This window comes from Acomys minous (assembly GCF_964271855.1).
Source record: "Acomys minous genome assembly, chromosome: 7".
NCBI lineage: Eukaryota > Metazoa > Chordata > Mammalia > Rodentia > Muridae > Acomys > Acomys minous.
This window is the reverse complement of record NC_140488.1, coordinates 17,889,534-17,904,064: the sequence shown is the minus strand read 5'-3', so window position 1 is coordinate 17,904,064 and position 14,531 is coordinate 17,889,534. Positions and strand designations below refer to the sequence as shown.

Here is a 14,531-nt window from a genome sequence, read left to right as displayed (position 1 = left end):
AAGGATGGACATATAAAGGTTTGTTATAATGGTCTATGAAGACTTCATTGAGGAGTAAGATTTCAGTGTAGACTCATGAAAGAAGAAGGTATCCAGATAGCTAAGGATGCAGAAGGAGAACATTCTAGGCAGCAGGAGATAGCAAATGCAGCATCTAAAACAAATATGCCTAATCTGTTGTAGGCATAGTGAGAAGGGAGGAGCAGAAAGGGAGAATATCAAGAGCAATTATAGGTACAATAAAAAACTTAGAAGGCCATAATAAGATTCAATTTCATCCTCAATATAATGTGAAGGTGTTTTGGTTAGTTTTGTGATAGCTTGACAGAAACCAGTCAGGATTATCTGGAAAAGAGGGACCCTCATTTGAGAAAATGTCACCATCAGATTGGCCTGTAGAAGAGTCTGTGGGATATTTTGTTTATTAGTGATTTATGTGATAAGGTTCATCCCATTGTGGGTGTCATCTCTCTGGGCAGATGATCCTGAGGAATATAAGAAAGCAGGTCAACCCAATGGAGTCATGAGAGCAGCAGAGATGTCTCTGTCCCTCATCTACTAGAGCACTTGGAAGAGCAAGCCCTGCACCTGATCTGGTCAATACAGTTAGAGCTTGCCCTGGATGTGTGGGTTGGAATGAGTTGGCCTGAAGAGCATGGGTTTGGAAGACATAGATAGCCCTGTCTCTTGTCTGCTGGGTAGTGTACAGATCAGGGCAACATAGCCTTCTCTCCTCCCTCATCCCTTTCCATGTATGGCAGGTGGGAGAGCTGGTCCCAGGATCATGAGAGTAGGAGAACTGGCCATGTCCCCCACCAGCTGCAACACTCAGGAGAGCTGATCCTGCACTGCACCTGTGTAGCAGGGCTGATCTGTTCATGGTTTCAGGGTTTGCTGGTGAGCCAGCCAAGAGAGTGTGAGAGTGGGATAGTTGGTGGGCTGACTAGCTCAGATACCTCTCAGGCCCAGATCAAGGGTTCTGAATTGGCATACCTCAATATCTATGCTATGATTTATTGCTAGAACCCAGGAAGGGGCCTGTCCTACATATCCAAAGCTACAGGATCTCCATGATATAGGGTGACAAATAGGGTATCTGAGGGGCATCCCAGTGACGTTCCAGTATTGATAGAGTAGCAGAAGCCAAGGTCCTTGTACCAGAGCAACAAGTCTATGCAATGAACATTTGTAAGCAAAGAAGTAAGGACACACTACAGCTCCCACAACAAGATCTGGGAGGAAATTTTAAGGGTAGAGAGTGGGTCTGAGGAGAAGGTGAGATAAGTGGGATTGAGGTACATGATGTGAAATTCACAAAGAACCAATAAAAAGTGAAGGAGGAGGAGGAGGAGGAGAACAAGAACAAGAACAAGAACAACAACAACAACAACAACAACAACAACAACAAACAACAGAGCAGGCCAAGCAACCCTAGAAGTGCAAGCCAGTGAGCAGAAGACCTCCACGAAACTGCTTCAGTTGCTGAACTAAATTTCCTCAATGATAGACTGCGACTGAGGTATGCAAGCCAAATAAACCCTTTCCTGCCCAAGTTGCTTTTAGTCATGGTCTTCATCGTAATAATCAAAATCCAACTTGGAGAAAAATGTTGATGACTAAGTGAAGTGATGAAAGCCTTACATTTTTAAAAATGTAACTAACTTGTATAGATAATTGATAACAAGGTGAGCAACAGTAGAAACAGACAACGGTTAGGAAGCATTTACACTTATCTTGGCATGAAATGATGTTGGCTTAGATCACTATTGCTATCAGAGTGGTGGTGAGAAGTGCTCAGATTTGATACAGAAGTTTGAGATAAGGCTTATGCGATTTCTGCATGAATTAGATACACTGTGTGTTTGGAGGCTGTCTGGGATTGTGAGATTTTATATATATATATATACTGAGGCAATGTAAGGTGGGAAGTGGCACCAGCTGAGACAGGGTAGATTATGAGAGAATAGTTTCAAAAATTTCTAAGTTTGTTTTTTCGTGTTATTATTATCATAATCATTATCATTATATATAATTTGTTTAGGATTTTTGGGACAGGTTCTAGGGTACTCTGGAACTCACACATGTAGCCAAGTTAGCCTTAAATTTGTGGTTCTCCCAACTTCTGCCTCTAGATTACTCCAGTTACAGGCATGTGTATCCCAGACTGGGAGGATCATAAGTTCTTCTAGGCATGCAAAAGTTGATGTTCCCACTAGATATTTAAATGGAATGTTGAAGCAACAGTTGGAAATATGCACTTAGAACTTAAATAAAATATGTTGAACTATGAAAAGAAAATTTGGGGATTTTCTGTGGAGATATATTTTTATGCCATAGGAGATGGAAAGGATCAAATTTTAAAGGAGGAAATATAGAGAAAGAGAAGGCCAAAGATTGAACCTAGGTAAGTATAAGACTACAATGTTGTTACCTACAAAACCATAAATGTTAAATTATATAAGAAATAATAATTAGTGGAGAGGAGACAGAAGGAGAAGCAACAGAAAACGATGTTTGTGAAATGTGTTCTAAGGTGCATTTAGGGATGTTATAAACCAGAATAACAGAATTAGGAACATAGAAGTTTCTGAGAAAGGAGGAGAGAATTGCAGTTGAAAAAGCTTGTTCATGAAGACTACAGAAAGCAGGGAAGAAGAGACTATGAATGTAGACAAGTAGCTATAGGAGGTTAGTATAATCAGGAAACAAGAAATTATGTAATAACAACGCTGAAGTTATTGGAATGTAATGAAAGCAATTTAAAAATTATTAAGTTTATATACAAATAATTGGATTGTTATAAAAACTAATGACTTTGTATTTCCCAAAGTTGGCAAATTTGCTTTATGCGTTTCTGTATATTCACACTGCACAAAATCATTAATAATTTTTGCTGAGCACTGTTCAGCTGTTCTTTAAGCCCATAGCAATTTTGAGTCTTCAGGGACCACCCCCAAATGAAACACTAGGATTTTTGCCATGAACTTTTTAGCGTTGCCCACACTTTTTTTCTCCCCACTAACAACAAGAATCAAAGAGATTGCATTTTCTCTCAACCTATATTTCATGACACATATGCAGCCCAGAGGGAAACTACTTTGCCTCAAGTCTTCAATAGAATGCTAAGACCTGGGTGGAATATAAAACAGGATGAGTCAAAGTTCTAGAGAAGTAGCTTGAGGTCAGCTTCATAGTTAAGAAAAGAAGTGCTGTAGATTAGAGGACAAAACATATTGATTTCTGTTTTCTGTTTAGTGAGGTAGTCATGCAAACAGACTTGCCTGGGAATGCAACTTTCAAACAAGCACTGAGGTGCTGATAGGCAATTGTAATTTTTTTCATTCCAAGGTGGCTAAGGCATACTTTTTGTGACTCCGCCCTATTCATTTGAAGATGAATGCTGGTAGAAGAGTTTATGCTAACATTGACTTCCAGCAGTCACCCGCTGGAGAGCCTCAGACCATCACCACTCTTCTCTGTATTCACAGATGATCTTCACAGCAGGAATGAAACAGAGTTTGACTTGAGAAAAGTCAATGCCAAATGCCATCTGAGGTTTACCTGTGGCAAAGACAGAAAGATGACCTGCCTCAAGGGAGAAATTCCCTAGGGTTGAATATAGAGCTCGTAACTTAGAAAAGAGCAAACCAAGTGTCAATGTTTATTGTAGCCATACATATGTTTATATATGTGTACACACACACAGACACAGACACACACACACACAGACACACACACACATACACACACACACATACACACACACACACACACACACACACACACACACACACACACACACTACCACTTAATAGCTAAACACTAATTCTGCAAGCATTTCATGAAAAATATACTCAACAGACACACAAACTCTGGCTGTTGCCAAATTTACTCCTAGAGCTGATTGTGCTATTTTCTCCAAAATTTTGCCATGATAAGAGCTGGTGGGGAGAAAAAGTAAACAAGTTCCATGATATTGTATAATTATGCACATTTAAATGATTCTTTTGTGTCTCATAAAGATGCACAACTTATCCAATATCACTATGCCCCGACAGTTCTAATAAAAAAAAAATAAAGCAAACAACTCACCTTGAGGAAAAGATCTTAACTAATGGAAAATGCATGAAGCTGCTTCTCATTCCTACCTGCTGTGATTCTAACAGAATGGGTGAAACACAATAGGGAGTGATTTTGAACAATTTTGATTTCATCTCCTTAAAAATACTTGACATCAAGATTATTTAAAATATGGCTTTTTTGTGTGACATGTCTTCAGAACAGTTACATTTTTACAGAGATGTACAATGATTTTAAGGATACACTTTGGTTCAAACTTCAAATAAGAATCACAGAAGTCTTGTTATAGTCAAAAGAACACTCTACTCTCAACTGCATCCTTAATGCCCAATAGGAGAGTGCTTCAAGGTGATGTCATTGGAAGATGATTAGCTCCTGAAGATGGAACCCTCAGACCCCAAAGTTCTCTATCTCCAGGATCTGAAGACACAACAATCAGATAAGAATCTTCAAGCCACAAAGCAAATTCTTACCATACAAAAGAGGTGGAATAAATACATTTATGTTGTTCAGGCTGGTCAGTATATGTTCTTGTTACAGCAACCAATGTGTATTAAAAAATATACCTTTTATGCTTATTTCATTTTTAAATATTTATTTATTTTTCTTTTATGATAACAGGTGTTTTAGCAGGGCATGGTGGCACATGCCTTTAATGCCAGCACTCAAGAGGCAGAGGCTGGTGGTTTGCTGTGACTTTGGGGCCAGCCTGGTCTACAAAGTGACTCCAGGACAGCCAAGGCTACACAGAGAAACCCTGTCTCAAAAAATTAAAAAAAAAAAAAGAAAGAAAGAAAGAAAGAAAACAAAAGAAAATGATAACAGGTGTTTTGTTGTATGTATGGATGTATAACGTAGACTTGTCTGGCACCCATGGAGAACAGAAGGACAGAAGAAGGCAACATATCCCTCCAGAAGTGAAATTACATTGGTTGTGAGCCTCCATGTGGATGCAGGAAATTGAACTGAGGTCCTCTGAGTGAGCAATCCGTCATGCTAACTACTGAGAAATCTCTTCAGATCCCTATGCTCATTTCTTGATGGGATAAACGTTTCACAGATACATGTATATTGTGTGGTAGTCAAACCACTGGGTATATTCCAACTCCAGCCAATTTTTACAAATATGAAATCTATTGATTCACATAGCCAAGTGTAAAAGAAGGAATATACTGATAGCTGACAATGACTCTAATAAGCAATTACACTCCTTCCTGAACATACTCTCTTGATTGCAGTCTGTCTCCGAATATTTGTCAATTTTTTTCTCCAAGATCTTTTTAAATACTAGGGTAAAGGTCTTACTGTCTCTCTTTGAATCAGCTTCTCTCATTTAGACCAATGGATGACCCTTAAATATTAAGACTACCTATGTCCCTGTGAAGCTTATTTATGTCCCAGGGAACTGGGTTCTAGGTGTGTATCAGCTATACAGTGTGTCCTGGATGTCTGTACAGGAGGGGTAGTTACTGCCTACCTGGCATCTGGAACTGTTCATATTTAAACAAGATAAATACAGTGGCAAATTAAAAAATGAAAGATAAATGAATTGTAGCCACATGTGATTTTTCAATAAACCAATGTGCTTCCTTTTGGTGGGTTGTATTTTAGGCCCACAGACACATGGGTTTGGAAAGGTCATTATTTCTACTTTGTCTTCATTTTCAGAAAGCAATTGAGAAAAGAACACAGGAATCAGGAGAGCTACATTTGGAGAAAGGTGGGTCTATAGACCAGGCAGTTATTCAGCTAAGCTCATGGAATGCCTTGAGCAGGAGTTACAGGGACAGAAAGGAGGGGCTCCTAGTCTCGCCTGTGGAAAACTGGTCCTACCTCGCCTGTCACAACCATGTAGGAAAGCAAGGCTGGAGCAAAGTGCCCTCATGCCTAGTGACACATTGCTGTATCTTAAATCAGGTAAGTCATGTTTCTTCCCTAGGAAAGGAAAAGTTAGAAATAAAGACTGGGCCTTTAATTGTCTTTCTGATACCACTTCCTCCTGGGAATAAAGCAAAAGCTCTCTCTTGGGAAATAAGGACAGAGAAATGGAATCCACTCAACTGAAAAATTTATTTCTCATGTCCAGGAATTTTGCCCTTCTTACTCTTATGCATTTTCAATTAATATTTTCTGTCCTATTTACACTGTCTTCCAAATTCAAATTATAATGACTGTAAAATACCCCATCGTTAAACCATTGCCACTTTAGTAGCTAATTTGCCTTTATTAAATATTTAGGTGTTTTAATTTTCTACTGTACACAATATTTAAATGGTCTTTGAAATGACTATAGTGCATTTTTCTAGTCTTTTGTATTATTTCTTGAGAGTGAATTCTTAGAAGCAGGATTACTATGCCAAAGGCTACCATATACCGAAATCCAAATGTTTATTCGGCCAATGAGTAATAAGGGATATGTACGAGTTACTATATTTTTTTGAAACACTGTCCTTAAGAAGATTTTGGCTATACTTGCTATAAAAAGCATTTCATTGATATTCTTTTTATTTCTTTCATTGCATTAAGTATTTGTATTTACTTTTTAAAAATTTGCTTTACAGTCCGATCGAAGCCCCCTCCCTCCTCTTCTCCCAGTCCTGCCGTTCCCCTTACCATTCTCCTAAGAAAATGAGAACTCCCCCAACAAGCCACTGTGGCACATCAAGTCACATCACATCACAGCTAAGGACATCCTCTTCCACTGGCAGCCCAGCTAGGGGAAAGGGATCCAAAAGCAGGCGACAGAGTCCATGTCAGAGACAGCCTATACTCTAATTGCTAGGAGACCCTCATGAACACCACACTACCTATCAGCTACATATGTGTAGGGGACCTTGGTCCAGTCAATGCCTGCTCTTTAGTTGGTGGACCAGTCTCTGGGAGCACACATGGCCCTCAGTTAGTTTACTCTGTTGGTCTCTCTGTGATGTATTTACCTATGCCACAGGCACATGGATGTGCAGGTGTACTCCTTTATGCACAGTCAGGTTGAGGTTAGAGCAGAATACTGGGTGTATTCCTCTGTCACTTCCCATCTCTGTACCTCACTTCTCCCCCAGTTCTGGCTCTACAGGCATGTGGAACCATACCTAGCTCTTTTTTTATTTTTTGGTTTTTCGAGACAAGGTTACTCTGTGTAGCCTTGGCTGCCCTGGAACTCACTCTGTAGACCAGGCTGGCCTCGAACTCACAGAGATCTGCCTGCTTCTGCTTCCCAAGTTCTGAGATTAAAGGCATGTGCTAACATCGCCAGGCTATGCCTAGCTTTTATATAGATGTTGGCAATTCAGACTTAGTTCCTCATGCATGCAGACCAAGCAATTTCATCCACTGAGGCATCTCCTTAGCCTCAGCATTTCTTTTATAAATTTCCCATTACTTATCTATTGACTACATTAATATTTCTCATTAATATGGGCTCCATTCCTTTTTTAATTGACATATATACCCTGTATATATAATGGATTCCCTAAAGCCATTTTCACACAAATAAACAATGAACTTTGGCCATGTTCCTTTTATGGCAACCCTGTCCCTTCTCTTTGCTCCCCATTCTGTCAGTCTCCTTTGCACCTAGACCATTTCACTTTTGCTTTCATTTCATGTATATGCTTGATTTAATGTATTTATGTAAAATACGGGATCCAGAAATGAGAGAAAACTTGTAATGTTTGTATTCATAACTCTGATTTAATTCACTTAATATGATAAGCTGTAGTTGTATCCACTTTCTTACAAATAACAGTTCCCTTCTTCATAGCCAAATAAAATTTCATCACACACATGATGCATATATCACATTTTCTTTAGCCATTCCTTTTCATATAAATCTTTGATACATTTGTTGTTATTTTTCATGTTTTATTATTTTGTGTGTCTACAGAGATTTAATTTTTATGGGGTTTGCTTCATCTATTTTCTATTTTTAAACTCTTGACTACAGTCAAAACTAAAAATGCTTTCAGCCCTTTATTATGATGTCTTTGGAGGAATAGAGTTATTTTTGAAAATCGTATGAGATGTCCAAAATGGTTTCATGAGAACCAAAGCAACCTTGAACTAACTCATAGTTTATAAGTGAATTAGTTAGGCTTCTAATTTGATTTTTCCCCTATTCATGCTGGAAAAAAATTTCTTTAAGCAAGTAAATATGGATCACAGCGGGAAGTATTAACTTCTAACACTTTCCAAAGAGCACAAACCTTCTGTTATTCCATTCACATAAAATACCAGTTGACAGATGGCACTTGCCAGAAAGCAGGGAAGAAAGGCATTAGAATAGCGATTTAGCAAGTGAATTCTCTCAAGAGACGTACCTGTATATATGGCTGGATATTTAAAAGATAAGTCTAAGACTAGTGTAAGAAAACAGAAAATCTAAGGGGAAAATACATTTTGTTCTTAAACCTGAATTAAATTTTGATTAACTATGTTATTTTCATTGGCTATTTACTCTCTCAGCTCAAATTGTATTCCCATTTTATAAGAAAATTGGGCAAGATAATATATTAATTTTTGGCACTACCATTATGATTTTCCATCTATCCAGTCTATTTCTTCATTTATTCATTAATTGTGCCTTTGTTCCATAATCTATGTCAGACAGATTGCTAAGGCTGCACATGTAATGTAAATCAGAACAGTATCTATCTTCATTAATCTTTAGTGGGGGAATTGTATGTATAATTATTTTTATTTATTTCCATTTATTAGTGTAGCATATTTATAATATATGTCATATTGAAATATAACATGATGCATTGAATTATGAGGAGGGAGAGTCAAAAGGCAAGTGATTACAAACTGAAACTTAGGAATGAGTAAGATATAAAGGAGGGAAGAGGTAGAAGTTGCACAGAGGATTCAGCAGGAGAAAAGGCTACAGCAGGAAGCATATGAAGCACAACATTAAATCTATTATATTTATCATGAAGCAGAATAATCCAGAGACTTATATAAAGCAAAAATATAGGACTCAACTCATTGGAGCCTCCTTGTGTTAGCCTGTGGAGTCTGGGAATTACCCTTTAAGAAACTCAAAGCCAATGAGCTATGTGTCATAGAGGAGGAAAAATCTAGAGCAATAGATGGTGTTCTGGCTCAGAAGCCATTTCAGGGCAGTATGGAAAAGATACCATCTTAGGTCTCCATGCCAGGAGACTATGGGTGTATTTCTTATTTTACTCTTTGGAGGTAAATGTTCTATGCTCAATTACTAGAGAATATGATTGTTTTCTTTATCTCATCTTTATATTATGTATCCATGGAAAATAAAAAGGATCTAAGAAAGGGTGGGGGACTGAGAGGTGTAGGCCAAAGGAGCAAGAGATTCTGGAACATGTTATTTCCCTCAAGCTTCATTCTTTTTATGGTTCTCTGTACCCACCATATCTCTAATCACACGATTGCCCCAGAAATGTCAGTCCTACGAACACACAATTATAACTGAGGAGCTTTTTAATCATTTGAAGGCATTAGGAGTTAAGCTAAATAATTTGGATACAATACCCAAAAGACTATTCAAATTGTAACTAAAGCTCCATCACTAGCTCTTTCCATTTTAATTTGCCACACATGTACAGTATCTTGCTTGCCTGAACGATAGTTCACTACCCATGAGCATATAGAGGTAGAAAGGAAAACTCTCCACAGAGAAATAGAAACTAGATGAGAAATTCAACATACTCCCCTTGTGAATGAATCTCACTTTGGAAGAAAAACCACAATAAGTTTTGAAGGTTCAGGACAAGCCATCCAGCAGGAAGACATTTCAAATCCTGCACATAGTTTGTTGGCGTTGCAGCGTTTAGCCTCTTTCTACCCTTACAGTTTTCTTGAGGGGCTCACTGTACATGAAGGGTCTCTCCTAGGGTGGCTTCCTTCTCCCTCACTATCTGGCCAATCTGCTTTGATGTCAATATTCCACACATGTGTACCTCCTTTTTCAAGCTCTCTAGTAACAAAGACTGTTTTTATTTTCCAACGTCTATAACATTTTTAAACATTTAATTTGTTTGTGTTGCTAGGAATGTGAAGTTAGGCCTTTATATGTCATTACTCTGCCATGTGACTATAGCCGGGGCAGTTTTAAATTCATTATTTAAAATATTTATTGATGCATTTATTTTGTGAGTTTGTCAATGTGCATGTATGTTTATGTGTATGTGGGTGTGAATGCACCTGCATGTGTGTGTATGTAGGGGCCAGAAGTCAGCCTCTGATATTTCTGGGAATTTTTTCTCACATCGTTTTTGAAAGAGGATCCCTCACAGGGGTCTGCAGTTTATAGAAGAGGTAAAGCTAGATGGCCAGTCAGTCTAAGGGCTCTTCCTGTCTTAACCTCTCTGGCATTGTGATCGCAGGCATGCAGGACCATGCCTGGCTTTCCCACTGGTCTTGGGATTACAGAAAGCACTTACAGACTTGGCTATCTCTACAGTTCAGTCCTAGACCTCTTCAAACATGTTTTATTACACAATATTTTTTAATCACGGAAGAGTTGCAAAGGCAGTATCAGATATCATTTATGAACATATCACTGTTTCATCAAATAGTCCTTTAAAATCACCTGTAAGCGCCAAAAGATGGAGAAGTTACCAAAAGTGTGGACCTTAGCACATGAGCTTGAGACTGTTGGCTTTCACCATGTTTTCCACTGTCATATCCTCTTTTGTTCTTGACCCTAATCCAGGACAGTCCATAATCCCATTTGGCTGTACTGTCTCCTCCAAGTTATAGCAGTTTTTGGTCTTCCTTTAATCTTTCAACTTTGATAATTTTTATTAATACTTGTCAGGTGTTTCTAAAATTGCTATATTTTCTACTGAAAAAAACTATCATTTTTCATTCTCAGTCTCATACTTGTCAGGAGTTCCTAGATCTAGCCTACACTGAAGAGAAGAGTAACATTATACTTCCTAGATGGAAGAATAGCCAGGTATTCCCAGATGTTTATTAAACTACCAGAGGAGCTAATAAATGTCTGGATGAATACTTAGGCTACATCCAGTTCCTCCTTCAAATCTTATGTGCAGCATTTATCACTTTAGTACTCTAATAGTGATTTTCTACTTCCCTTCATGGATTCCATGTTTATAACCAAGATATTTTCTCTCTTTTCTCTCCATTTATTTACCCAGTTGCTTATATCATTATGGGCTCACAGGTATTTATTTTATACTTTAAATTGTATTCCAATGCTCTTTCAATTTGTTTTCTCACCTCCATTTTCACATGTTACAAATAGACAGATATTTAAACTTAGTTGCTGTGCCTTTTTGATATCGCTTGTGACATGTTATTACTTTCTTGGTCATAGGCCCATCTTGTTTTATTAACTTGTTAGTCCTTTGGCTGGGGAGATAGCACAATGGTTAATGTGCTTGCCATGCAAGGAGTGTGAAGGCCAGAGTTTGTGTTCCCTAGAACCCATGTAAATGGTAGATGGATGTGGAGTCTAGCCTATAATTCCAGTTTTGGGGAACAGAGGCAGGGGATTCTCAGAACAAGCTGGCCTAGCAAGACTAGCTATATCACTGAGATCTGAGTTTCACTGAGATAACCTGCCTCAATGACTAAAGATGGGAGTGCAATCAAGGGTGATTTCTAACACCATGCATGTACACACATGTGTATGGAAACCTGTGTGCATATAGACACACATGCACCTACCCACATACAAACACATATGCAAACTCACATGAAAATGGAAAAAAACAGTTATTGAAGAAAGAAATGGTAGATTATATTTGTGTGCCCAGTGTTGAATGCAGTACTGAACACAAAAATGTACTAGGTCCTAGATTAATGCCTAGTGAAGCAATTAAATGAACAGAAAGATGGGGATGGAATATTTATGTTTATGGCAAAAAGAAGAGCCGAGTAAGCCCAGCCAAGCCTGTGTGAACTTGGAGCCATAGGAGCTTCGATCCAGCTGACTTGTTTTTGTTGTTTTGTTTTCTTTTGTCTTCACCATGTTCCCTGGGAGTATCAGCTAAAACAGTTGCAGCCTAATTTACGAGCAGAAGTGCTACAGCCAATGAAGGGTGGTGGTGTATGGAAAAAGAGAGAGAAGGCAACTTTGCTGGTGTGTCCTCAGAAGCATGGCCTTGAAGGTTGAAAATATACTTCAAGAAGAGCACCAGAAAGCAGCAGATGCACCTTCCTGGACTGCATGGTCCTTAGAGGCCCCTTTGAGATGAGCAGTTCTCAGTAATAACCTGTGCAACTGTACCCTCAGTAAGGATCAAAAAAGGAGCAGAAACTAGAGTCAGGCAATTCAGCCAATGACAATGTTTGCATAAGCCATTAAATGCTTTAAGGAAGGATTGCTCTTATCTCAGTGTTTCTGACATGTATTTTCATTCTGTTTGGCACCCCATAGAGAGGAAAAGGCCAACATTTTAGACTATCTCTAATTCTCACCCATTGTTTTTGTAAGGACCATAAATTCCAGTTTCTGGATAGAAAGAGTAATGATTCTGAAGGCAAAGCTGTATGAAATCAGGGCTTTTGGTGGGGTGCTGTAATGTCTATGTCCAATTATTAAGCAGCTAGAAAAAAATGTGTAGTTAGGATAGCTTAGCTTTAGAATGTCCAGAAGGAATGAAAAAGCCGTATTTGTTGGTGTAGCATGAAACTTCACTGGACATGTAGCAGAGAAGTCTGTGGAACCCATCAGACTTACTCTTCACTTTCTACATCACATTTTTTGCACGACCAGGAATGAATTGCTTTACCTCACCAAACTTCAGGTTCTGCATCTTCAAAATGCTGAGCAATGTGTCAACCTAACAGGTGGTTTTGATAACATTCTGATATGCCCCTAAAGTGGTGCCTTACGCACAGCAGCTGCTCAAGAATGACACACATTCCATATTCAACTTCCTTCATCCTCTTGCAGTTTCAAGTTCTTGTCTAGTCTGCAGTCAGTACCTGAGTTTTCTCTATTCCATCTGAAATGTGCAAGCAATTCACTATCTTCTTTGACACAACCCTCCCATGCCCTCTGGCTTGCAGTCTTTTCTCCTCATTTTTTCCAAGTTGTGTTTAAGCTCGGCTCCAAATGGATTTAAAAAAAAAAAAACTTTGAATGTGTGACCATCTGCAAAAGGCCAACTGGATCAGCTCCTTCTTGTATTTACCTCCCCCCCTTCCAACTGTCCTGTGGCTTTCTTGATGATACATTACAACATGTTCCCATAGTACCCTCTAGTAAAGTGGGATGAAATCCCTTGTATTTTATTCCTAGGTAGCCGTGCTGCTTTCTGATGCAGTGATACAAATTGTTATTTCTGTTATTGTTTAATAAAAGGTGAGGAAGACTTTACTTCTCATCAGGAAGAATCCCAATAAGAAGGCTTCGCACATGGTAATTGATCATCACCTGAACCTCCTGACTGAAATGCACTGATTAGTTCCGGCTGTTCCCTAACTTCTGGGTAGCAGCTATCTAAAAGCACGGAGCTCTAGGAGCTGCTCAGCTCCGTCTGCAACTAGCCCTCTGCCTGCTCTGGCTGATACAAATTAATCTGAGCATAAGCCTTTAGGTCAGACTCTGGCAGAATAGCCAATGAGCTGACAACACATAACAAGAACATATCATGAGTATCTATAAAAGTTATATGGCCTGACCTCATGCAGTGCAAGATAGAGGTCCTATCATCAGGACTAATTGACCATTTCTAAGAAACCAGTCTCCTCACGCCTCCAGGACTTCAATTTGAACTGTTCAGCTGAGAATATAGTTGGTAAGTGGACAAGATATTTGTTTGTGAATATTTGGAGACTTGGAAATCATTCATTGTGATCAGTGGTGCAGGAGAAAGATTAGAGAGCTTAAATTGTGCTTCTAGGGGCACCAGGAGGGCGTCATTGTTAAGGAAAGCAGCATGTGACAGAAAGGTAAAAGGGGGTCACTCTAGGACCTCATCATTAAAATAATTTCACTGCCTTATATTTGCTAGCAAGTTAGTTAGAAATAGAAAGCTACCAGCTTCCTTACAGGATAAGTCTCAAAAGCCAGGGGACAAGGACAGGCAGTGTCATTCTGATTGAGATAAGAATTGAAAATGAAATAGATGGAGTTAGCCATCTGTGGAAATCTTTTCAGAAGCAGCCAGCCCTAAGAGATGACTGGAAATGTGTTGCTAATGAAATGAAAGCAAGTTACTAAGCTTTCTCCAAGAAGATGTCAATCAAAATGCCATGTATTTAGGATCTGCTGCAATCTCAGAATTGTTCATTAGGTTGGTGTTATAAGAACTAGAATCCCACCTTGACTTGCTGAGTGACCTTGAAATTGTTTGACCTCTATTGGACATAAATATTTTTGTCTGCAGCACAGTAGAGGTTTATACCCATCTGATTCAATGGCTGTGTTATCTGAGACTATTCATTGTGAGCTGTTATGCAAATTATAAAGGCCCTAAAATAATGGTTTGATGATGTTG

The 14,531-nt window shown here is 38.7% G+C and overlaps 1 protein-coding gene across 1 annotated transcript in view; it reads left to right on the top strand.

Moving 5' to 3' along the window:
* The first annotated feature begins 13,777 nt into the window (after positions 1–13,777).
* Positions 13,778–14,531, top strand: part of LOC311602511 (putative MAGE domain-containing protein MAGEA13P) — a 124,577-nt gene continuing 123,823 nt past the window's right edge. Inside the window, exon 1 of the mRNA XM_084790709.1 lies at positions 13,778–13,829. The gene's annotated coding sequence lies outside the window, so the exon portion shown is untranslated. The remainder of the gene's footprint in view (positions 13,830–14,531) is intronic.